Source organism: Balaenoptera borealis (assembly GCF_965194805.1).
Source record: "Balaenoptera borealis genome assembly, chromosome: 9".
Lineage (NCBI taxonomy): Eukaryota > Metazoa > Chordata > Mammalia > Artiodactyla > Balaenopteridae > Balaenoptera > Balaenoptera borealis.
The window spans coordinates 116,444,216-116,470,492 of record NC_138873.1 but is presented as its reverse complement, the minus strand read 5'-3'; the positions used below and the strand labels follow the sequence as shown (position 1 = coordinate 116,470,492).

Sequence of the window (26,277 nt, the reverse complement as noted above, 5' to 3'; positions counted from 1 at the left end):
GAAAACTCTGAGCAAGTTCTTACAGCCAGCTAGAGCCTGCACTAGAACTCATGTTTCCTCTTTCCTAGTCTGTAACTGTCATCTTTAACACCAAAAGACATCAGTATATGTGAAAGAGGTAGATAAAATAATAAGCTCAAAGAACTAGGTAATTTGCCAGCTAGTTTCATATCTACTGGAAATGATATGAAACATTTAATATAAGAACACGGTACAATTGAAAAGAATATTTAAAACAAATATTCTTTTAACATAAGAACACAGTAGTGGTTTAATATAAGAACACGGTACAATAGAAAAGAATATTTAAAACAAGCACAGTGGGTTTTTACTATGAGTTACACATTTCTAGAGTTAATGTTGCAGAAATAAGATTGCTGATATGGTGCTGGAGAGTGCACTAAATTTTCATTAGTTCCTTTAACACATAGTTGTGGTAAAATGGCCAAATGCCAACATACCACTACAAGAGAGTACATAATAAATGCTCAAGAACATTAAGGAAAAATTCAAACATGTTAAAAATAAGACCTAGTTGAGACCAAGTTGAACCAAGTCATGCTGTAATTATTAATTTATGCAAGAGTAACTAACTAGGTGTTTACTATCCATGAAGGACGACGACAGAGTTTGCCTTGCTAAGCAAGTTTGGATTCATTGCTACGAGTTTAAATTGATACTGTGAGAATGCTCCTTGGGCGTAGTGATATTACACAATGCACTAAACATCTGTATCAGTAGTCTCCTAGTTATTGTTGGGTTGTGTTTCAAAAATTTGTTGGTCATTCATTTATTTGGCCCTCTAGCTGAAACAATGTCATACATAGATATTAAACTTCAGGCCTAATACCAGGGCCTATTGAATTTAAAGTTCATCTGAAATTAAAAGTTGTATTTGAAACTTAACCACCAAGAAAATCAGCAGCATTTATCTGGGAAACGGAGGTGCCTGTTCCACAGCTAACAACTCCACCACGATGGAAACAGGAACCCACAGAGGTTTAAACCATCGCTGGCAGGTCTAACAGCTTAGAGCAGGTCAAGGTCTGGGTATAAGGGGCAGTAAGGCAGGCAGGAAATAGACCAATGGGAAATAAACACCTCACTGGGTAATAAGCCTCTTATAAGATTGCAAGTTCTTTGAGGGCTGAGACTGTACCTTACTTGTCTTTGTTTTTTGTTGTTGTTGTTGTTGTTTTATTAATTAATTTATTTATTTTTGGCCGCATTGGGTCTTCGTTGCTTTGCGCGGGCTTTCTCTAGTTGTGGTGAGCAGGGGCTACTCTTCGTTGCGGTGCGTGGGCTTCTCACTGCGGTGGCTTCTCTTGTTGCAGAGCATGGGCTCTAGGCACGTGGGCTTCAGTAGTTGTGGCACGCAGGCTCAGTAGTTGTGGCTCGCGGGCTCTAGATTGCAGGCTCAGTAGTTGTGGCTCGTGGGCTCTAGATTGCAGGCTCAGTAGTTGTGGCTCGCGGGCTCTAGATTGCAGGCTCAGTAGTTGTGGCTCGTGGGCTCTAGATTGCAGGCTCAGTAGTTGTGGCTCGCGGGCTCTAGATTGCAGGCTCAGTAGTTGTGGCTCGTGGGCTCTAGATTGCAGGCTCAGTAGTTGTGGCTCGCGGGCTCTAGAGCGCAGGCTCAGTAGTTGTGGCTCGCGGGCTCTAGATTGCAGGCTCAGTAGTTGTGGCGCACGGGCTCTAGATTGCAGGCTCAGTAGTTGTGGCGCACGGGCTTATTTGCTCCACGGCATCTTACTTTGAAAAGATGTTTGAAGCCTTAGGGTTTGGCAAAAGCAACTGTTTAAAAATGGCTGCTGTGATTTGTCTAATAATGGCTAAAGTCATTAATATACAATTCAGCCCAGGAATAAACTGAGAGCTTGCACCACATCCATGAACCAAAAGAAAAATAGATGTCCCATTTTCAGAAAGCTTCAGATCTTGGAAATAAAATCAACAGTCCCTGAAACATAATGATTATTATTGCTACTATTATTAACTACTATTAAATATTAACTACTATTATTACTTCTATTGATTGAATACCTATTATGGCCTTCTCAACATTGCCTCATTACTCTGTTTATGCCAGCAATTTCAAATTATCCACATAAGTTATCAGCATTTTATTTTATAAATATTCTCAATTAAATGAAAATTTCTTTCAGATCAATAAACATTTATTGTGCATTTCCTTGGTATAAGATGCTATCCTAGGGAATTGGTATGTTCAGCCAGTGAAACTCAAAACTACTGATTCAGGAAGGACCATGTTTGGCTGCAAGTAAGAAAAAACAGAATTAATAGTTTAATAGCTTTATTTTTTTTCTTACAAAATCAGAAGTCTGGAAGCTGAGAGTACAGATTTGGTGCAGTAGCCATTTCTTAACAGGTTGAAGAATGTAATTCATGTAATTCGTCAAATAATTTTTATCTTTTTTCTCTACTGATCTCAAATTTATTTAAAATTTTGATATTTTGTTCATCAGGTATTTTTTGCACTAATTCTGATTTTTTTAAAATGTTGCATTAAAATGTTAATTTTGATTACTTTTTTTTTTTTTTGTATCCTCTTAAATTTTGTGCCTGAAGCAAAGACCTCACTTGCCTTCCCCTAGTTCTGGCCCTGCCTATCAATTACTATAACAATTCTTGTTAAACACATGTACATTCATTATTTTTGAATCTACCCCTTGAGATTTTTTGTTTTTTTTTTTTAAATGTTCTGAAGCATCAGAACAAAGGAAGATATTTCAGAAACAAAAAACAAACAATTTGGAGTTTGTGTTTTCAGCTATTGGAAATGGGAGTAGGACCATAAAATGTAGCTGCCTGAAATAGGACCTCTTTATTAAAGACATGACTCTTGGCCCTGGCTTCACCCTTTAGAAGCTGTGAACCAACGTGCAAGTCAGAAATCCTCTACTGGCCTCAGTTTCTTCAGCCCTAAAATGAAGTTATTAAAATCTGCCTTGCCTGTCCCTCAGAGATCTAATGAGAGCAAGAGTGTGGGGAAAAAATGTTTTTAAATGGAAAAGGGCAAAAGACATTTGTAAACTGTAAAGTACCCATTGCAGAAGTGAGCTGGGGACAGAGTGAAAATGAACAACTAAAGAATCAGAGTCACAGCATTTTGGCTATAATCCAGGCCAGCCCTCTCATTCTGATGGTGGGGAAAGTGAGGCCGGCTTGCGCACACCTGAGGCCCTACCTCAGGCCGGTAAACAGTGGCAGAGATGGGGCAGGACTCAGGTCTGCTGAGACGGATCTAGGTCCTGGGCTCTGTCTTTTTTTTTCTTTTTTTATACAATTTTTAAAGGTTACACTCCACTTACAGTTATTACAAAATACTGACTCTATTCCCTGGGTTGTACAATACCTCCTTGTAGTCTATCTTACACCCAATATTTTGTACCTCCCCCTCCCTACCCCTACATTGCTGGTCTCTTCCTCTTCCTCTAATTATGATCTCGGAGATATCAGATTCAGGGTAGAATCAGGACAGGTCCTTCTAGAAAAGGAGAGACAGATTCATGTCCTTAATGAAAGAGGAAAAATGAAAGGTGCACAGGGAGGGAGAAGAGATGGGAGACTGAGAGGTCTTGTGTCTGAGGTGTGGATAATTTCACCCGGCACTAGCAAAACTGGCGTTTCCAGGCTCCCATTATGAGGCGTGGCCACACGGACAAATTACAATGACTTCGACTGACCAGGTTTTTCAGTTCTGGTTGGTTTTGCCTGTGGTACATAGACACTGGCTTAACAGAGAGGCAAAGGTGAAAACAGGGAAACCATGATGTAAGAATTAGTGATTTATGTTTATGAGTAAATTATCTTTGAAAACGATATTTACATTAAAACGATATGGCCGTTGTATAACAATTTACTTTAGAAACTAAAGAAAAGCACCTGAAAAAAGGATTTTTTTGGTAATAAACTAAATTCCTTCTCTAAATGTCTTCATTCTCATGAAATTAAAACTTTTGCTAAGCTCCACCCAATTCCTTATTGCTATACGTGACTCATCAGCCTAATTATTAGCTTTTACCTAGTACAACGTGTGCTCTAATGACAAGTGAGAGAGTTTTTATGGACATTAGTCTTAAATGGAAAAAAATTATGAAAAGTAAGAGTAAGAGGACCGAAATTTGGCTTAATAATCATGTTAAGATTATTAATATGATAAGAGATAATAATCTCACGGCACACAAAGAAATAGTTCAAAAATTAAAGGTAAATGGCATCTTTTATCTATTGTGAGCAATGATTTTTAAGGGGACAAAATTATCTGCATCGTCCCTGAGTCATTCCTAAAGTCTCATTGATCCTTGAGTATTTATAACACACTGAGAAGCACACCAACTATTTTCTGGTTTGTGTAAATACTTAGCCTGTTTCTGCTGGACTCCACCCAAAAGACAAATTAAATTCCACTGACCTGTTCGAAATAATTATTCTAAGCCTCTAGCAAAATTACTACATCACTTTAGCAATGTCAGATTTCCTAAAGCCTGGCTACTCCTCATGAAAATATTAGGAATCCTACCTGAATTGTTTTGTCACAGATTGAGTAGCAACTACGCTTCATTCCTGAAAAAAGATGGGTCTATCCCATTTGAAGGGAAGTGTTAGGATCTACACTCCTGCCCTGAATGACTCATGTTCTCTCCATAGTTTAAAAGAAGAGATGGTGTGTATTTTGCAGTCTTGAGATGGGCATTTTTAAAGGTTGTAGTACTGTAGGAAACATAACACAAGACTATTTTTTAAAATTTTATTGCAGTATAGTTGATTTACTATGTTGTGTTAGTTTCAGGTGTACAGCAAAGTGATTCAGTTATATATATATATGTACATATATATATATTCTTTTTAAGATTCTTTTCCATGATGGGTTATTACAAGATATTGAGTATAATTCCCTGTGCTTTACAGTAGGTCTTTGTTGGTTATCTATTTTATATATAGTAGTGTGTATATGTTCATTCCAAGCTCCTAATTTATCCCCTGCACATAAGACTACTTTAATAGCATCTGCTTTCTGAGAAGTTGGGCTCACGTGGCTGCTATCATCCTATAGAACATATGGGTAGGTGGTCCCCAGTGTCATGGACAATGTTTTCTCTTCCACAGAACTTGGGAATCTAATGCAAGAAAATTGTCACTCTGTGGAAGAAACATTTAAGCCATAATACAATGTCGTTCATGATAGGAATCTTCAGATGCCAGAATGAGGAAGAGAAGAGGAAAGGAAGATCACATAAGCTAGGTGCAATTGGGAGATAATCGCCGGAGATTCTGTCCTTTGCCTGGTTACCTGGTTCAATGCTGGGTTTAAATTCTGTTTAAAATTGTTTGTTTACTCCATTCATATGAGACAGGAAGGATAAAATGTTATCCCTTAGAAGGAATATGGAATCATATCTCCTATGACCACCATCTCCACCTTTCCCATTCCTGCACCTAACAATCAAACCCCACACACCTGTTGATTATATAAAGAAAACATTGGCCCCATGAATGGAAAACCAACTTGGATAGGTATTAGACGAAGCTGAGTTGTAAAGGCGAGAATAGGTCAGAGCAGTAGTTCTAAAACTTTACCAGGTATAACCATGACAGGGAGAGATTGTTGAACACAGATGCTGGGCTCTACCTCCAGAGACTGTTGATTCAGTAGGTCTGGGTAGGGCCCAGGAATTTGCACGTTTGACAAGATTCCAGGTGATGTTGATGCTTCAGTCAGTAACTACACTTCAAGTAGTAGGTGTTTAGAGAGGCACCCCTAAGACCGGGAGACTTTACTGCAGCATACACAAATTTGGCCATTTCCATTATTATTTTCCCTTCCCATCATTCCATGATTACCTTTCAAATCTTTTAGGGGGAACCAGTTCTGATTAAGAGGATCAGGTACCCAGTAAGGAGCTCAGTGCTGCTATTGAGCATGTAGATCAAAAGAAGGAAAAATGTCACTAGGCCAGGTCGAGTCTGACCAGGTATCCAGTGTAAGAGAGTTAAAGGGAAGCTAATTTAATTACTGCGAGTTTATAATGTTCAGTGCCATGTACAGCAAATCCCTCTTATTAGCTCTTTTTTTTCCCCTGTTTTGTTATATTTGTTTTATTTTTTTAGATTTCACGTGTAAGTGATAACACACAGTATCTGTCTTTCTCTGTCTGACTTATTTTGCTAAGCATAATACCCTCCAGGTCCATCCATGGTATTGCAAATGGCAAATTTTTAATTCTCTTTTTTATGGCTGAGTAGTATTCCATTGTATATATATATACCACATCTTCTTTAGTCATTCATCTGTCGATGGACACTTAGGTTGCTTCCATATCTTGGCTGTTGTAAACAATGCTGCTATGAACATTGGGGTTCGTGTATCTTTTCAAATTAGTGTTTTCACGTTCTTTGTATATATACCCAGGCGTGGAATTGCTGGATCATATGGTAGTTCTACTTTTAGTTTTTTGGGGAACCTCCATACTGTTTTCCACAGTGGCCGCACCAATTTACATTCCCACCAACAGTGCACAAGGGTTCCTGTTTCTCCACACCCTCGCCAACATTATCAGTTACAGACTTTTTGCTGACGGCCATTCTGACAGGTGTGAGGTGATATCTCATTGTGGTTTTGATTTGCATTTTTCTGATGATTAGTGATGTTGAGCATCTTTTCATGTGCCTGTTGGCCATGTGTATGTCTTCTTTGGAAAAATGTCTATTCATGTCTTCTGCCCATTTTTTAATTGGGTTGTTTGTTTTTTTTGGTATTGAGGGCGTTGTAGCAGTGCACTCCCCTGGGGTCCCCAGAGCTGTGTGCTCTAGGGGTGCCCCCTATGGGGACTGCAGTCTGGTAGGCGTGGCTCTCCCCCAGTCCGGTGGTTGACTGAGGAACCCCAGGGGCCCCCAGGGCTAGCGCTGGCTCACGGTTGGGCAGAGCCAGTTTCTGGGGTGGTTGGTTGCAGAGCCGGGGTTCCCGAATCTAGTTTCAACCTGCTGATGAGGGGGGTCGGTTCCTGACATGGGTGGCTGTGGGTTCTGAGGTGTCTTATGCTGGTACTGGCCCACTGGTGAGTGGGGCTGGATCCCAGGGTAGTTGATTGAAGGGACCAAGATATCTCAGAGTTGGTATTGGCCTGCTGGTGGGCAGAACTGATGTCCAGGGGGTCTCAAGGCTAGTGCCTGCTCACTGGTGGGCAGAACCAGGTGCAAAAGTCTCTGGCTGCAGGGCCCTGGGAGGGGTCCCAAAGCTGGCATTGGCCCGTGGGTAGGTGGGGCTGGATCCTGGAGCTGCTGGCTGAGGAGTCCAAGGCATCTCAGAGCTGGTATTGGCCTGCTGGAGGGTGGGGCTGCAGCCCAAGGTATCTGCCTGATGGAGGGTGTGGTCATGGCCCCGGGGTCCTGGGGCTGGTATGTTGGGCTGGGTCCTGGGCCCCCTGGTGGGCAAGGCTATGTGCCAGAGCGGCTATGAGTTCCCCAGGTCTTAAGGCAGCAGGCCTGCTGGTGGGTAGGCCAATGACCCTACCCAGCTAGTTGCTTCACCTGAGGCATCCCAGGACTGGTGCCAACAGGCTGGTGGGTGGAGCCAGGTTCTGGTACTAATAAGCTAGAGGGAGGATTCCAAAACAGCACTTGCCAGCACCAGCGTTCACGCGGGAGAATAAGCTCCCCCAGATGGCGTCCACCAGTGTGTATGTCCCCAGGGTGAGCTCTAGTTGCCTCCTGCCTCCTTGGGAAACTCTCCAAAATCAGCTGGTAGACTTGAGCCAGGCTCCTATTAAACACTGCTTCTGCCCTGTATCCCAGAGCGTTTGCCCTTTAGGAGTGGAGTCTCTATCTCCCATAGGCCTCTGGGTCTCCCCACTGGCCTTCAAAGCCAGATGCCCTGCGGGCTCATCTTCCTGGCACAGGACCTTTGGGCTGGGGAGCCTGATGTGGGACTCAGACCCCTCGCTCCTTGGGGAGAACCTCTGCAATTGTAGTTATTCTCTGGCTTGTGGGTCACCACCTCGGGGGTATGGGTCTTGACTATACCATAAAGGGCTCTGTCTGTTTGTTTTTGTTTGTTTGTTTTTGTTTTCTCTCTTCCTTTTCTTCAGCTTTGCCTGAAATCTCATATTTGAGAGAGACGTATACAGACTTAGATATGACCAGACAGCTTTAAGGAAACCCTCGGAAATATCGACCTGGTACCTTGCTTAGAATGTTCCAGCAAAGTAGTCTTAAAAAAAAAAAAAAACTTATATGAGCTTATATGGTTATTCACTATTCTCATTGCACTTATGTAAATAATCAGACCAACTTTAATACGAACAAATTAGTTTTACTGTGATTATCTTTTGTTAAAAAAAATAAGGTAATTGCAGAGAGAAAAATGAGGTTTGCATTTTTGTCTGTATTAGATTTTAATCCTGTCAATTGTCTTTGAGGTTTTGTTATATACCTGTAACTGGACTGAGTCTTGAATTCTTCTAGTTTCCTCAAATACCTTGCTATAACTCTCCAAACCAGCATTTCTAATTTTCTCCCATCCATCTGATTTGGAATCACTAAGAACAAAGACAGCACTTGAATCTCCTTTGGAAGGTACTATACCAGGTCCTCTACACTACCCAGATGGCAGCCAAACTTTGGGGACTTGAGCCTAGGGTATATATCACACAGCTGAAGAAGTCTCCACCTGATATCTGGTCCTGTACACCAGCTGGAGATCTCTAAATCAAATTGACTAGGAAGAGAAGTAGCCAACATTGAGGCAGACATCTTCCTCCGAAGATGCTGGATCAAGATCTCATACTTTAACTAAACTTAAAACTCTCTCTTCTCTTTCTTTCCTTTACTCTGGAATTGGCCTGGAAATGCCATCATTTGTATCTCCCAGGCCATTGCTAAAGGGGATAACCTTTCAGACTGTTGGAATTGTCATCAAAAATCCTTATCTGTTTATGATGCTAGAGACCCCTGACCCATTTCCCTGTCTCTGGTTAATGATCCCAACTTGGGGAATGTTGCATCCAGACTCTGTACAAAAAAAGGGACACAAAACAAGGGTAACCAGAATAAAACTGCGTGTGTGGTCTACCGACACTTAACATTTTACTGGCATCCATGCTTGTCAGCCTTTCAGTCCTGAGCCACACATTCAAACAGGAATTATCAGGAGGCATTTATAGTTCAGGATTTTCTTCCTTTGGTAGGGCCCTACTTCCCTGGCCAGCACCACCTGCTGCACTTGGATTTATTCTTCCCGGGAATTTGAAACTCAGTTACTCAAGATCACTGAGCAAGCCACTTGGTTTAAAAAGGTGACTCCTTCAACAGGGTCTTCCTTTGACTTATTTGATTTTGATTGGTTTGGATCTTGGGGACCATGGCTCCAAAAAGCCCTCCAGACATCGAGAATTACCCTGCTTATAACAGTCGTAGTAGTCTCCCTAATGTGCTGTATTCTCACACTTTAAGTGCATGTTCACAGCCAATAAACACCAAGAAAATGATCTCCCTAAGACTGGAATATCAGAAAAGGAATGAAAAGAATGCCCGACTTAAAAATTGTGAACCTGAAGTCATGGCCTGTAACTATCACAGAAATTAAGCAAAAAAAAGTCATGACCTGTGAATACAACACAAAAGATCAACAAAGACTTTAAGAACTTCAGAGCAGTAGCTGAGTGCTAATGCCTTAAATTTTGATCACAGCTCTCAGTTAAGCTGAGTCTGATCAAAGGGGGAATTGTTAAAAAAGAGACAACATGCCCCAAATAGAGTCACTTGTCCTCAGCCTACATTACCAAACTGAGACTTAATACCTAATCTAATTGAAGTTTCAACCTTCCCCAAGAATGTAATCACTAGTCAGTCTGGAATTTCCTGGTCAGCACTAGTGAGAAAATCCACCTGATAGACCTCTTTTGTCCCCTAAAGTAAGGTGACCTTGCCTGAAAAGATCCGCTCTTTCCTTGGTCTTCCCCTCTTTCTGCACAGAAAAGTCTTCCATTTTGTCCCTCTCCTTTCTCTTTGCTAGATAGGATGCCGCCCGATTCATGAATTGTTGAAAAAAGCCCAATAGATCTTTACATTTACTCAGTTGAATTTTGTGTTTTAACAACATCCATGAACACACAGGTTGCAGTGATGAACTTGAGTCTCATACTCAAATCTGTCTTAACAGAGCCCATACTTTAACTCCATACTTGTATGCTCTGACTCATTATCAAAATACCTTAAAGACAGATGAATTTGATTAAATGAATAGAAGAAGGTAACAGAAGACACTAGTGTCTCTGTCCACTTACTGATACTTACGGCTCCATTCCCAGCTCCTAGGTCAGTGGCTAGCATGTACAAAGGGCTTAAGAAATCTTCGGGTCTTTTTTTTTTAAATAAATTTATTTTATTTATTTTATCCTTGGCTGCGTTGAGTCTTTGTTGCGGTGCGCGGGCTTCTCATTGTGGTGGCTTTTCTTGTTGCGGAACACGGGCTCTAGGTGCGTGGGCTTCGGTAGTTGCGGTGCTTGGGCTCAGTAGTTGTGGCGCACGGGCTTAGTTGCTCCGAGGCATGTGGGATCTTCCCAGACCAGGGCTTGAACCTGTGTCCCCTGCATTGGCAGGTGGATTCTTAATCACTGTGCCACCAGAGAAGTCCCAGGAAATCTTTGTTGAACACAAATTGGATTAAATGATAGTTAAGAGTCTTCTAAGGCAAGTACAGAAACAATGGAGCAAGAGAAGAAAAGCATCGAACAACCTAGTCTCTTCACTGCAAGCAGGAGATGAAAAATCACCTCACTCCTTGGAATTTCTGGAGTGATTGTGAGACCTGTTTCACCAGGTCATAATTTCCCTCTTGGCTTATGAAGTTAGAGAACCAGTCGCCACAGCTCGGGCTGGGCTGTCATCATCACCATCCTTTGTTGCCCCTCTGTAATTACACAACGCCATTGCAGCAGGTGTGAGTCAGGCATACTTACACAATCTTGAGTTTCCTGAAGGAGAAGTGCCATTTTGTTATATATCAACTCCTCTCCTGTGCAACCAGTAGATTTAATCTTGGATATTTAAGCAGATGACATGTCAGCAGTATAGACAGAGCTTTTATAAGGAAAGAAAGAAAAAGAAGATGTAAGAATCACTTTCTAGGTAGCTTATTCAATTACAAGAGAGACAAATTGCTAACGTGATAATACCATCTTCAGAGGGAAGTGTATCGGTGTACTAGATGAGTTTCTCACACCAAGATAAGATAATGAAGTATACGTATTGTGGGTGATGACTAAAGAAGGATAGTAATTTTTAAAGAGTATGATGGTGCAAATAGCCAAGGACGAATAGAATTGAAGGGCTCAAGAAGTAAATAATGAGGAAAAGCAAAAGCTGGTAAGAGGAAAAGGAATATTTAGTCAAAGGACTTGAAACTATCCTTTTTTGGTTCTATTTTTTAATTTTATTTTTTATTTTGTTTATTTTATTTTTTAATTGAAGCAGAGTTGATTTACAATGTTGTGTTAATTTCTGCTGTACAGCAGTGATTCCGTTTTATATATATATATATATATATATATATATATATATATATATATATATATATATATATATATTTTGGAGCCAGACTATAGTAATGACTGTTTTAACCAGATTTCCCTTTTAGGGGATTTGTCTTGAAAATTCAAAGCAAGATGATTGCTTTTGCTTGGATTCTGTGCTCTTTGGGTGGATTGAGGAAAACTGATGGAGACTAAAGGTCACCCTTGTCCCCAGTCACCCCTTAGTACTGCCACTGATGGTCGGGGCTACTAGCACGAGACTTCTGTCATTCTAGTCTATACCTGCCTTGCCTTGACCCCGTTAAAGCCAGTGAGCATGCTCTGTGACAGATAATCTTTGGTGTGGAGAAGGTTGTGATAGATACAGGTTCATTCATTCATTCATTCATTCAACAAGTAATCATGGGGCAACTATACTGAAGAAATTGTCCTTCAAGGAACTCAGGGTATAATCGGGGAGTCACCTCTGGATTCTAGAACCCAGGCTCTAGCTCAATTCCACTACCCTAGACATTACATGTGTTTCATGAAACATTACAAGCCATGTCCTGTGAAACCATCTCACATTTATCAATCCTTCAGTGCTGGCCCGACTCCAGCCATCAAGTCACTATGTGAAGAGTGGAACTGAAATTCTAAGGCCTAATTCTACAGTCATCGCTGAGGGTAAGCACTTCTGCCTTCTCTTCTCCTGATACAGCAGTCATCCTCGGAGGGTAAGAGTGGGTTTCTTTATTTTTAATTCAAAGCTGCTAGTGGATTTCAACGTCAGTTCATTTAAACATATTTATTGAGTGCCAAGCACATTACAGATAAGCGTCTCCCGGAGCTTGCTGTCTAAAAGAACACACCTTGACAAATCACTTGGGGTCAGTGGGGAGAAGAGCTTGGACTTCTCCCCAGCAGGAGATGACAACATCTATCCCACAGTCATCAGTGACGAAGTGAGTGCAGTCCAAGGTTAGATCATCACCGTTAGCTTAGGCTGTTCCAGATGGATACTCTTCCAGGGTACTTTTAACTGAAAGAAGGGAATCTCCATTTCTGCTACTGGGAATAGGGCGACTTTCTTGTGCAAAGGCCCTGGGGGAAATAGAACTCAGTTTAGCCAGCTATGAGCTCAGCAGGCCCCTTCCCCAGCCCTCGAGGACCACCGTGAGGATGTGGGCTCTGAGATCCTTCCCCAGACCCGCTCCCCGCTCGGCGGGTTTAATGTCCCTGTTGGCCACTAGAGGGCGATCAGCCCCCGGACAGCAGCAGTGTTTGAGGGACCACTGTGGTCACCTGAGCCCAGGGCCCACTTACCCCGACCCGGCTCAGGAGTCACTCCGGTGTGTTTAGAATGCCCTGGAAACAGAAACCATGAAAACAGTTAAAGGTAGGATGGCCAGACAAAATACAGGACCCCAGTTAAATCTGAATTTTAGACAAACAACAAATACGAATATTAAATCATTCCTTGTTTACCTAAAATTCAGATTTAACAGGGTGCCTCATATTTCTCTTTACTAAATCTGGCAGCACTCTCCAAAGATCAAAGGGGCCTGGGAAGAATGAAAGCCTTTCTAGGGGATGTGGAAAAAAAGACTGTTTTTACTACCTTCCTGTTACTTGACTCTAGAACAAAGCTTTGCATCCTTTAGACTAGAAGGCCTTGTTCTCTCTGCTGTTGGCAGAAAAGCAGAGATGCAGCCTGTGGCCATGGCTAGGAGAAGCATGAGGAGTGGTTCTCTACCCCGGAACACCTTCATTATCTTCTCCAAGGCCAAATGCACCAGTAAAGTCCTTCCTATGTTTAGCGTTTCTCCAAAAGATGTAAATATCTTTTTAGGAGAATGTCTCAGCTCAGGCTGCCATAACAAAATACCACAGACTGAGTGGCTTAAACAACAGACCTGTATTTCTCACAGTTCTGGAGGTTGGAAGTCAGAGATCAGGGTGTCAGCAGGGGTGGGTTCTTGGTGAGGGCTCTCTTCCCAGTTTGCAATGGCCACCTTCTTATTGTGTCCTCACATGGAGGAGAAAGAGCCCTGTTCTCTACGTCCCCTTATAAAGTTGCCAAGCCCATCATGGGGGCTCCCACCTCATGACCTTATCAAAACCTAATCACCTCCCAAAGACCCATTTCCAAATACCATCCTGTTGGGGTTAGGCCTTCAACGTATGGAGCTGGGGAGAACACAAATATTTAGTCCAGAGCAGAGGAAAAGAATATAAGCTTTGTCAATGGACTTCCCGAAAGAGTGCTTGGCAACCCGTGGGAAATCAGTACCAGACCAGAAAAAGGTATAGATTTAAAAGCCAGGATTGAGAGGCGTCAAGACAAAAATGAGGACCCCAAGAAGAGGGGGGGACCAGTGTTACAACTGCTACATTTCCAGTTGCTCATTTTGTCCAGGGCTGGAGCCCTTTTGGAGGATTTAGCATTTAGGATCTGAATCGGTGGCTCATGGCAAGTTAACAGTGACTTCTGAGGCCCGAATGCATGGCCATGATTACTGGTCACTGGCGGTAATAGTCTTCTCAGACTGAATAATCTCAATCAATCTCAAGGAGCATTTTCATTTCTCCGGGTAGCTGGAACAGAGTTCTAATGTCCTTTGTGTCCTAATAAAGTTGAAAGTAAACACGAGGGCTTGTGCTGACCATCAGCCAGCATGTCTCCGCAAGCTTTTCGTCTTGCTCGTGTTTCCTCTTCAGAGTCGACAAAGGTACATGGAATGCCGAGAAGGTTCTTAGGACAAATAACTTTATAAGAGTCACAAAAGGCAGCATTTCTTCTTTGCTTCCTTTTTCCCAAGGTCAATATCAAGCAGAGTTCCTAATTGCTGGGAGAGGCTGTGTCTGAGAGGATATTTAAATGACCTTGAATTCGCAGCACCTTCCTGCAGTCCTGGACGCTGAGGATTTTTCCCAAAAATTTAAGCTGATGACGTTAATACCAAATTAAATCAGCAGGGGGCACAATTTCTTCACAATGTATTTATTAGGCTTGGGGGGTTTTGTTGTTGTTGTTGTTTTATTCGAAAGAAAAACACCTAAGCTGTTTCTTTGTGCTGTTTTGAATTGGCCCTACCCCGTGATAAATAATCCAAATCTCAAAATGTCACGCACGTATTCATTTTCCACAGAAAAAAGGCAAACTAAGCCCTCTAAAAGGGGTAGGTGAATGTACAGACAGTGCCCTGCTAATGATATTATTTCTGCACCAGTAATTCTTTATTTTAAAAAAAATAAACAATCGTTGAGTGGGCATGTTCAGGACTGTACACGCAAAGCCCCGCAGGGGTATCTGTGGCCCATGTTTATTTCAAGCTCCTCCCTAGAAACTCCCAGCCTGATGGTGACCGCCCCTTCTCTGGGCCACTAGAAAATTAGGAGGAAGATTTCAGATGATTGATTTCGTCAAGATTTGGAGCAGTTACTTGCAGGGGCTGTGTTTGGCAGCTGTCTTGCACATTTTGAAACAGTTTGCATATTTGTAATACCTCCAAATCAGATTGACTATATTCTCTTTTTGATGTGCTAAAGAGGAACAGGAATCTATGCACTTGACTCGTAGCTGTGCCCATATGTGTGGCATACAGTGCCCGGCTGTCAGCTCCTGCACTTGTACTGCACTCAGTGCTATCTTGAATTAATCACCTTGTTTCTCTTGGCGTTAATTTTATTTTCTTTGCAAACAGAAACAGCTTCTCCCTATCACACAAGAATATTGAAAAGATTCCCAAAACCGCATCACTAAAGGGTTACTAAGAGCTCTTTAAATTTTTATTAGTAAATGAAGTACTAACAACAGCCCAAACTTGCACAGAACTTACTCTGCTTCAGGCTTGGTTTATTTGCATATTTCAACTCATCAAATTCTTCTTCAGAGAGGTTGAGAAACCTGCCCAGATTCACTGAGGTAGTAAAAGGTGCAGCAGAGATACAAAGACACACAATCTGGCTCTAAAACCTACGGGCAAGATGTAGGATTTTAAAAATTTAATTTCTGGAATAAGTCATAATTCACAGGTTTTAAAAGCAAAAATGGTACACAGTGAGAAGTGTTGCTTCCACGCCATCCGCCCTGTTCTGCCATCTCCTCTCTCCCTTGCAGTACACACATCCAGTATTTTCTGCAGTTACAAACAAAAACAAAGGCAAAATCTTATCCTCCCCTTCGTGAAACAAAAGGCATCAAATTGTGGTCCCTACGCTGAACTTTGCTTTTCGACTGAACCATCTGTCCTGAGACCTTCCCAGAGCACGACAGAGAAGGCAACCTCCTTCACGTTCAGCTGGATAGTATTCCATTGTGAGAACCTACCCTAGTTTATTTAACCATCCTCCCTCCACCTACAGAAGTGGCTTGCTTCTACACTATTAGTCAATTCCACCATACGTGCCTTGTGTGTATCCTTTTGTAACTGTGCAGAGACTTCTGTAAGATGAGTTTCCAGAAGGAGGAGAATTGGTTTAAAGAGGACAGTATTTGAGATACGTATTGCATAGATATCGCCACACAGTCTCCTCCCAAGATGGTACCATTTGCGCTGCCCCCAGAAACCCTGAGATTGCTCGTTTCCCAACGGTCTCACTCACAGGGTATGTTGTTGAACTTTTGGATTTTTACCAATATGATAAGTGAGAACAGCATCTCAGCATAGTTTTAATTAGCATTTTAAAAATTATGGGTAAGTTTGAGCATGTGTTCATTGGCTTAAGGGCCACTTATACTTCTTTTTATGTGATTTGTCTATGTCCTTGCCTGTTTATCTTTTGGCTTGTTGATCTTTTTTAATCTCAATTTCTAGAAGTTTATATACATTAGAAGAAGAAACCATTTTTACATGATAGGAGTTGCAAATATTTTTCTTGTTTTGCATTTGCTTTTTATTTTGATATTGTGAGTGCATTTTTAATTTTTCTGTGCTTGAATTAAGGTATAGGACTTTATCAAAGATAAATACTGTATGATTTCACTTATATGTGGAATCTAACATATACAACGCACTAATGAATATAACAAAAAGAAGCAGACTCACAGTTATAGAGAAAAAACTTGTGGTTACCAGTGGGGAGAGGGAAGTGGGGCAACATAGGGGTAAGGGATTAAGAGGTACAAACTGTTATGTATAAAATAAGCTACAAGGATATATAGTACAACACTGGGAATATAGCCAGTATTTTATAATAACTATAAATGAAGTATAACCTTTAAAACTTGTGAATCACTATATCGTACACCTGTAACTTATATAATATTGTACAGCAGCTACACTTCAATTAAAAAAAAGGTACGGTTTTTATGTTATAAGTTAATAATTATTCAACGTTTAAATAGATTTATTCAATAAAAATATGTTGAGAGCTTACTGCTGTGCTTCCCACCTTGTGCTAAATGTTTGGGACAAAACTGCTCCCCCGGGAATGTTCCTAATCTGGTGGGTGAGATGGTTGGATAAGTAAATTATTCCAGGGTGCCAGTGGTAAGGGTGACAAGAGAAATATGAAAAGGGGCTATAAAATTACAGATGGTTTGACTAACTTTGATAAATTTGTGAAAGATTTCATAAAGAAAGTTATTTTTAAGCAGGGTCTTGAGGGATGTGTAGGAGTTTGACAAATGAAAGGGAAGGAAGGGTAGGTTAAGTTCTCATAGCTTATCTCCTGAGGGATTAGGTCCATTGGTAGCATTTGAACAACTCTCTCCCCTCCAGACAAGATAGTTTGATTTTTCTTGTATCAATTTGCCAAAACACAGGTAATAATCCCAACTATCTCTTAACTAAATAAGAAGGGATATAGTACTCTTACCTGAAGGAAACTTACTATGTTTAGAATTCTGCAAAGGTGAGTAAGCTTGTGGTGGCTTCAGACTCTCGATGTCCACCTAATGTCACTCTCTTCTAACCATTTGATGTCAACTCTGGTATTTCAGCTCTAGAATGAAGAAAAGAAAAAAGGCCTGAAAAGGCATTTAGGGCTGGTGGGTCTATAGTCTTTGATCATGGCAACTCTAATAGCTTTTTCTTTTAGATGAGTCTCACAGTTTCTGCAGAACTGGAAATTGTCTTCACAAGGCCCCCCAATTACCTCTTCACTGGCCATTTCAAGTATGAGCTAAAGCTGAATCACAGGCAGGGAGAGAGAGTGGACTCAGATGCTGACTGGTCTTCAGGAGTAGGGAAAGCTGGGACTCACCACGTTGGTTCAAGTGGCAACACGGTTGTTGCCTACCCAACCTATTCTGCCCTCTGTCTCACCAATGGATCTCCTTTCTGGTTCAGAGAGGCAAGGAGACCCGCTCAGCAGTATGCTCTGACTAGTCTGGTCTAGTCTAGGCCAATCACGCCAATCTAGTTCCTCTCTTTCAAAACTGGATCTCTGGCCTCCATTGAAGTTCAGGGTGGTGTGACCCTGTTAGGGCCAATAATGCACAAGGGGAAGTCTGCTGGCAGGTTTCTGGGAAAGCTATTGCTTCCTAAAAAGAAAAAAAGACAAGATAGCTGGTGCCTGCCTTCACTGCTTCATCCTGCCTTGAATGCAGACGTGATGCCTGCCACTGCAGCAGCCATCTTGTGACCAAGAAACTTGCAGAACTTTTGCAGGGACATCAGCCCTGACATCATGTTGCTGACTGAACATAGCAGTTGCCTATGTCTAGACTTCTTAGCATGTGAGGAAAATAAACATCCTCCCTCTCTGTTGATCAGATTAAGTTCTCATAGCTTATCTCCTGAGGGATCAGAAAACCTGTTGATCAGGTTTTCTACCAAGCGGTCAAGCAGCAGTATGGTGGCCACTTAGAATATGATGAGGTTGGCTTGCCACACTTTGAAGGAGACATCGAGCCCAGGTGGACTTAGACAGTCTAAGATCAGCGTGTGTCAGCTACCTGTGTCCCAGTCCCACAGGACTACACCAAACCGAAAGGGCCCAGCGATGATGGTGACACGAGCAGTGGGACATTCTGTTCCTGAGGACCACAGCCAAGCAGTTTTAGAGTCTGCATCTGTTTCTGAAGACAGGGGACGGGTGAAAAGTCCCGTGCCTCCCGGGAACCAGGGGAACAGATGAGAAACTGCCTGTGGCATCTCCCACAGGTAGGGCAGTGGATGGAAAACAGCTTGGTGACATTTCCTCTCAAAACTGCCTCTCTTGCTGAGTTCCTAAGAGGATGACAGACGTTCACCAAGACAAGTCAGGCTGCGGCTGGGCCTTGCCTCCGAGGCCTGTGTGAGGACCTGGCATGCGGGAACCATGGCAGAGTTGGCCTCCTACAAACCGCAGATAAAAGCCTTTCTGATTGAGAGAGTTCTCATCCCAGGGTAGCACGGGAAGAAGCACTTAAGCTTGTTAAAGGACACATGTTTTTCGGAGGAATAATATGTTCTGTTTAGAGTTTTATCTTTTTTTGTTTTTTTTTTAAATGGGAATTATTTATTTATTTATTTTTGGCTGTGTTGAGTCTTCGTTTCTGTGCGAGGGCTTTCTCTAGTTGCGGTGAGCGGGGGCCACTCTTCATCGCGGTGCGCGGGCCTCTCACTATCGCGGCCTCTCTTGTTGCGGAGCACAGGCTCCAGACGCGCAGGCTCAGCAGTTGTGGCTCACGGGCCTAGTTGCTCCGCGCCATGTGGGATCTTCCCAGACCAGGGCTCGAACCCGTGTCCCCTGCATTAGCAGGCAGATTCTCACTGCGCCACCGGGAAAGCCCTAGAGTTTTATCTTTTGCTGAAATATTTCCCAGTGTCTCATAAGACTAATTACAAGGACATTTCCCTGCATACAAAGGTAGTGCCGAAGTACATCCCCAGGCATTGGCAAGGACTGATTCCAAGGTCTTGAGTGTGTGTGTGTAAACATGTGTGTGCAGACAAAACATTGGCAGCACACATCACAGACCCCCAACACACTGTATCAACCTGCTTTCTGCATCTGACTTTCAGAAGTGATGTGTCTTTTGACATGTTCAAATTCATCCTCAGCCATACACACTGGCTCGTCTCACTCTTATTTCTTAAATAAATCATACAGATGTTGAAATGTGACATTCCAATCTTAACAAGCCTTAAAAGAAACATTTTTACAGCCCTCGCCTCTTCATGCCTGAAAGAAAAGCTCAAATCACTGCCAAAATGGAGCACAGGTAACAAGGCTTGTTCATTTTTCACCCAAACTAGCACCGCTTGTTCATCTGTCACACCTACCACATCGGGAGACGTTACAGTTACTCGTGATTCAAAGTCTTCATAGCACATCACCTTAATGTCCTGGAGTGGAATTTATGATGTCTGTATATGACTCATCCTAGATATCCACAGAGAGATAAACAAGGTGGGCTTTTTATTGCAGAGTGGAATAGATGCTCTTCGAGTTGGAAGGGAACTAAAGATCTGAACTTCACCACCCCCCATGGTACTGGCGAAGGCAAAGTAATTAATGCAAACTGTTACTGAACCAAACTGGGGTCCCCTGGCCTGCACACAGTAAAGCCAATCTACTGACACCGGATTGTGGTGAAGGAAAGCGCAGCACTTATCGCAGGCGCAGGTGCCAAGCAAGGAGTCCAGGGCAGCTAGTGCCTAAAAGACCCGAACTCCCCGAAGGCTTTCAAGGAAAGGGTTTTAAAAAGGGTGGGGGAGGGGTTTTGCGGGGGAGGGGGATGTGATCAGCTCCTGGACATTCTTCTGATTGGCTGGTGGTGAGGTAATAGGGGGTCAACATCATCAACCAGTCTGGGGTCTACGTGCTGTCGGTCAGCATACAGTTAACTTCTTCCACCTGGTGGAGGTTTTAGTATCTGCAAAGCAGCTCAAAAGATATGGCTCAGAAGATTCTCCATAGCCCTTGAGGAGGAACTAAGGGTCCTTGACTTTGTTTAATGACTAAACAATTATTATTTTGTCTTGCTTGACTGTCTGGCTTTCTTTCTGCATTTTCTCACCTCTCTGATTAAATGTACTCTTTCACTAAAGTTTGTCTACAGACAAAAGGCAGGTGGAGGACAAGGGTGGGAGTCTCTTCTGGGACGGCTTGGTTACACAGCACCCTTTCCCCATGGGCCCAGGACAAGAGCACACGGGTGTCCCTGGGCCACCTCCCACTCCTGCCCCATGCAGCGCCTTGTGAACATGCATGTGGAAATTCCAGCCCGGCTGACCAAGCCCTTGTGCAACCAGACTATAACTGTAGAGCCACTTTTCACCATTTTCCTCCAAAGGGGATACAAGAAAAAATGTTTTCAGGTCTGATTTGCAACCTTTAAAAAAACTAGCCTACTGAATTTTAGAATCTGCTGGACAGACTGGATGAACTTTCTGGAGTTCCCACAGAAGGAAGGGTCTGAAGAACACCAGGCTGGGGGAGGTGGGAGTCGGGGCCCAGAGGCCAGAAGCAGGAGGACTCAGTGAAAGTCCAGCATCTGGCCGTGAGCCTAGCCCTCCCCAGCTCCAGGCTCATCTCTCTTCCCGGAACACTGGGAACCAGGCTTATCCTATCCAGGTGGGAAGGGGAGGACACCCCTCTGGAGAAACAGATGTACAGACACGAATATTTGAGGGTCACTTGACAAAATGACCACCTCTGCCCACAACCCCACAGCGAGGTTCACCAGAACAGGAGGGCCAGCCCTGCACAGGGCTTCCCTCGACTCCGCGGGTCTGCTCTCATATGGATGAGTAAGAACAGCTGAGGATGGGATCGATGCAGCTAACATGAAAGAGACAAAAAAGATGAAAAGGAGCCCAAAGGAGCTGGGAACTATCCAGAGAGGAGGAGAAACAAACTCCCCCAAACATCTTGCACTTGAACTCCTCAGGGAGAGACAAGAGGATACGTTACATCCACAGGATGCAAACTGGAGGGCTCTTGAAGTCAAAATCGGAAACTGAAATGGAAAGAGTCAGTAAAACTGCTAGGAGATAAATTTAAGGAAATAGAAGAGGAAGTAAAACAAAATAAAAACACCATCACACACAAAAAAAAAAGAAAGAAAGAAAAATACCCTAAAGAGTTCTAATAGGAAAATAGTAAAGAAACCATAAGAAAATTGGAGGATCAAACTAGAAAATAAACTTCAATAATTAGAACTTCTGAAAGAGAACATGGAAAGGAGGAAATGACTTAAAGAAGTCATGAGACCACCGCTATATTTAAAATAGATAACCAACAAGGACCTACTGTAACACTGCTCAATATTCTGTAATAACCTAAATGGGAAAAGAATTTGAAAAAGAACAGATACATGTATATGTATATGTATAACTGAATCACTTTGCTGTACACCTGAAGCTAACACAACAATGTTAATCAACTATGCCCCAATATAAAATAAAAATTAAAGAAAAAAAAGTCGTGAGATATTTTCAGGAATGGAAGGATGTTGGTTTTCAGATGCACGTGGCAGCCCAGCCCAGGGAATGGGAAAAGCCCGCGACCAAGGGCTTCCCAGAGGCTGTTCAGAGTGCCCGGTGACCACCCAGCTGGGTGTGAGCCCCGATCTCTCATTTGTCCTCCAGGCTCCTGCTGGGACTGGACTCTTCTGAACTGCAGGCCGCGGGTCCAGGCTGGACAGCCGTGAGTTCTGTCTCAGAGCCGGAGCTGCCCCTGCAGCTCACTTGCCGTCTGAGGACCTGCTTCGATGCAGACGCTCCTCCTTCCCCCCCATTTCAGAACGGGACCCTCATCCGACCACGGCTATCACCCCGTCTGCAGAGTGCTCTGTGTGTGGCTCTCTTGTTCACCAGAGAAAACCCTGGGATCAAGCTGCCTGCTTGGCTGGACCTCTTTCACTCCACCATTGGGAAGCTGGGCAGCCCCTTCCAAGGCGGCCACGGTGGCAGAGTTGCTTCCTGGTCCCCACCCTGCCCGTACTGACCACACCCCCGACCCCCACTGGTCCGTGTGCCCCGTGGCTCCGCCTAAAGTACTTCCTTCAACCTCACCTCATGATCTTATAGTTAAAATACATGCTGAGTAATGTCCATGAAAATAATCAATAAACAAAAGAATAGAAAAGAGTTTTATTGGAGCCAAAGCAAGGACTAGCCCAGAAGCCCACTTCCCAGATGACTCTGAGAAACTGCTCCGAAGAAGCAGGGTTTTCAGCACAGTTTTATATCTTGTCAGAACAAAGAACATTAAACAAGTCAGGGATACATTTCTTCAAGGTTTAAAAAACAAACAAACAAACAGAACAACACGTACAGCATGGCCTTGGCACCTGGGAAGGGAGTTATCGTCAAAGGAGGACCAGCACTGGCATCCCAGGAAGAGGGGCATTTAATCTCTATTTTTAACATGGACGTTCTTTACTTCTGGTCAGTGTGCCCTTTTCTTTAATAATTAAAGCAGATGTACGACGTATGTTTGACAGGCCACGAACAGGCTATTTCAGTTAGCGTGAAATTCACGTTAACTCATGGATAAGCCAGAATGCCTTCCCTATATCTCAATGTGTAAAAATCGTTTTTATCAGTACTATTTCTGGACTATGTATTTGGGCCAGAAGGAGCTCCAGGCCTTACACTATCAATATAAGATCTCAAGAAGTGAATTCCTATGTTAACAAGATTGGATTCCCAGAGAATTTGTTGGCCTAAAATATTTCTATGAGTCCATAATTACACACAGAAGCCAAATCACCCAAAATAAGGTCATTGGACAAGGAAGGCGGTGAAACACTAGAGGGAAACCCAGGAGGACTGCACAGAGGAAGCTCAGGGCGCTCCCAGCCACTGTCTTAGCCCTGGGGATGTGCAGAGGGCAAAGCAGGTCCTTTCCTCATCCAGCTTACGTTCTAAGAGGGGAGACACTAAACAAGCAAACCTCTCACTCACCTGTTTTATTTCACAAACATACAGTATGACTATGTGCTACATTCTGCTTCAAGGACTTCAAGGACTTAGAGCAACTCATTTAATCCTCCCAACAATCCTATAAAGTCGGCGCTATTAACGTCTCTATCAGAAGAGGAAACTGGGGCAAAGAAAACTGTGAGGACCTGTCCAAGGTCCCACAGCTGGCAAGTCACACATGTAGGTTGCACACGAAGGCTGCCACCTTCCCAGCGGCTGGCCTGCCCTCCTTGGGCAGAGGGAGGGGCTGGAGAGCCATGTGGGGTGCCTGCCCCTCTGGACAAGAGTGTCTTCGGTGACATGTCTGCATGGCTCTCCGTGTGCTCTGTAGCTCAGTGTCCTCTGCAAAATCTCAGGGGCGAGGGAAGTCTCTTCTCCTGTTCCACGCTCTTGATTGATTTTAAAAGAAATAGCAAGTTTCTTGCTTAACAAGTGATGTCAAACTCCTTAAACTACTCAAGGCCACAGTTGTCAGGAGCTGTGTCCACAATCGCCCTGCCAATTTTTACTTCCTTTCATGACTATAGCTTAGATTGTATAAATGACTTAATTCCCACCCTTTTCAAATATGTGATACACACCTCTGCTGCTTTTTAAGGTGTGACAGGTTTATCACTATGTGACTGTTTCTATGCTCATATTTACACTCTCTATTTGGATGTTTTTATAGTTGCTACTAAACATCACATCTGTAGGACCCCAGGAAAATATCATAGGCATTATCTACCCAGATAGATTAAGCAAAGGTTTCATCTTCCCTTTACTTTGGCCTCTACATTTCATCTGTCAGGGTTCTCATGATGCTTACCAGTGTCTACGTTTTTATTTATAGGGCTTGGTAAAGAAATTGCAGAACTAAAGTGCCCAACTTTTCCTCAGTCCTCTTGTGTTTTCTGCAATTAGGAGAATCTTTTTTTTTTTTAATTTTATTGGAGTATAGTTGATTTATATATAATGTTGTGTTAGTTTCAGTGTACAGCAAAGTGAATCAGTTATACCTATATATATCTCCATTCTTTTTTAGAATCTTTTCCCCTATGGGCCATTACAGAGTATTAAGTAGAGTTCCCTGTGCTACACAGTAGGTCCTTATTAGTTATCTACCTTATATACAGCAGTGTGTATATGTCAATCCCAGTCTCCCAATTTATCCCTTCCCCCACCCCCCGCCTTCCCCCTGGTAACAGAAGAATCTTAAAGTTAAAATGAAAGTTATGGTGAAAGCCTTTCTTGGCTGTGGCCAGCTGAGGACAGCTGTGGCAGCTGGCAGCCCCAGGTAAACTTATCTCTTCACTGTTAAATGCCATAAATTTTCATTAGGTGATCAATAGAAATGACATGATTGCTCAGGAGCTCAACCCTGATATTTAACTTTCCTCTCCTCGACCTTAACGAGGGCATATATCAGAGCCGTGGAGTGGGGTGACATTTACGGCCCTGCCACTCCGCTCTGTGATTAGACACAGATCATTCAGAGGCCGGGCTCTACGGGCCAGTGGTGAGGCCAACATGTTCTAAATGGCAGTCGTGGTCATCACAAAGCTGGCAATAAGAACAACAAACAATATCCTGTTTCTCAAGCTGCGCTTCCCTGCGCCATATCATCACAGGGTTGGTAGTTTGGAAGAAGCGTCTACTCTGTGCCAGTCCCGGAACCCAAGGCGGGAGGAGAGGAGGGACTTCTGGGACGATGAAGAAATAAAGACTAGCAGAAGTTGGGGGAGGAAACGGGAAAAGATGAAAGTCCCAGAACCTAAGTGTGTTCGTCAGGGTTCTCCACAAAGGGTTAAATTAGGTCTTGTAAGAGAGCAATCTGCGAACTTCATCTTTTTTAAGTTTTTAGTCAATTTATAAAACTTGACTCTTAGCCTTTAGGTCAAGGTATATCCGTGTTTTTCTTTTTAATTTTTAAAAATTTTTAATTTTTTAAAAATTTTTATTTATTTATTAATTTATTTATTTTTGGCTGTGTTGGGTCTTCGTTTCTGTGCGAGGGGTTTCTCTAGTTGCGGCAAGCGGGGGCCACTCTTCATCGCGGTGCGCGGGCCTCTCACTGTCGCGGCCTCTCTTGTTGCGGAGCACAGGCTCCAGATGCGCAGGCTCAGTAGTTGTGGCTCACGGGCTCAGTTGCTCCGCGGTATGTGGGATCTTCCCAGACCAGGGCTCAAACCCGTGTGCCCTGCATTGGCAGGCAGACTCTCAACCAATGCGCCACCAGGGAAGCCCTCCCAAAATTTTTTAATTTTTTAAACGTTTATTTGATTATTATTTTTTTATTGGAGTATGGTTGCTTTACAGCGTTGTGTTAGTTTCTGCAATACGGCAAAGTGAATCAGCCACACGTATACATATATCCCCTGTATAAAATATATCCATGTTTCTTCATCCCAATTTCCAGACAAAGGAGAAACCAACTAATTCAGAATCTCAAGTGGGATGTGTGCTTTACTGTGTAGCTGTAAAGGTTTCTCAGAGCTGTAAGAAAAGTGATCTATCCAAAGGATGTTTGTGATAGCTGAGAGTTCTAATACCGTTAGATCATGTTGCTGAACATTTGGGTCCAGACAAACTTCGTCATCCTTGAGACCATCTTTAGCTTTAGCAAATGTATCAACTAGTGAACCATCAGGCAAAAGCCACAGCCAATCTCTTAACTGCCAGGAGGGACCTTGAACCGAAACTGTTACAATCTGGTCTTCCTACTCTTAAGAAATGTACTTAGGGTCTTCCCTGGCGGTCCAGTGGTTAGGACTCCGCACTTTCACTGCCAGGGCCTGAGTTCAATCCCTGGTCAGGGAACTAAGATCCGCAAGATGTGCAGCACAGCCAAAAAAATTTTTTAAAAACAATTTTTTTTTTTAATTAAAAAAGAAATGCACTGAAGG

At 42.9% G+C, this 26,277-nt stretch overlaps 1 long non-coding RNA gene across 4 annotated transcripts; it reads right to left on the bottom strand.

Annotated features, from left to right (window-relative positions):
- Nucleotides 1-1,698: 1,698 nt before the first annotated feature.
- LOC309634724 lies at nt 1,699-18,235 on the bottom strand. Of its 4 annotated transcripts, none has more exons than XR_014248371.1 (4): nt 17,352-18,235; nt 12,855-12,896; nt 12,401-12,632; nt 1,699-11,097 (listed from the first exon to the last, which is right to left on the bottom strand). It is a non-coding gene; the product is annotated as an uncharacterized lncRNA (long non-coding RNA). The 4 variants fall into 4 exon arrangements; XR_014248374.1 differs by lacking the exon at nt 1,699-11,097 and having other exon boundaries at nt 11,608-12,632; nt 17,352-17,477; nt 17,585-18,235; XR_014248372.1 differs by lacking the exon at nt 1,699-11,097 and having other exon boundaries at nt 11,608-12,632.
- Between the last annotated feature and the right edge of the window lie 8,042 nt (nt 18,236-26,277).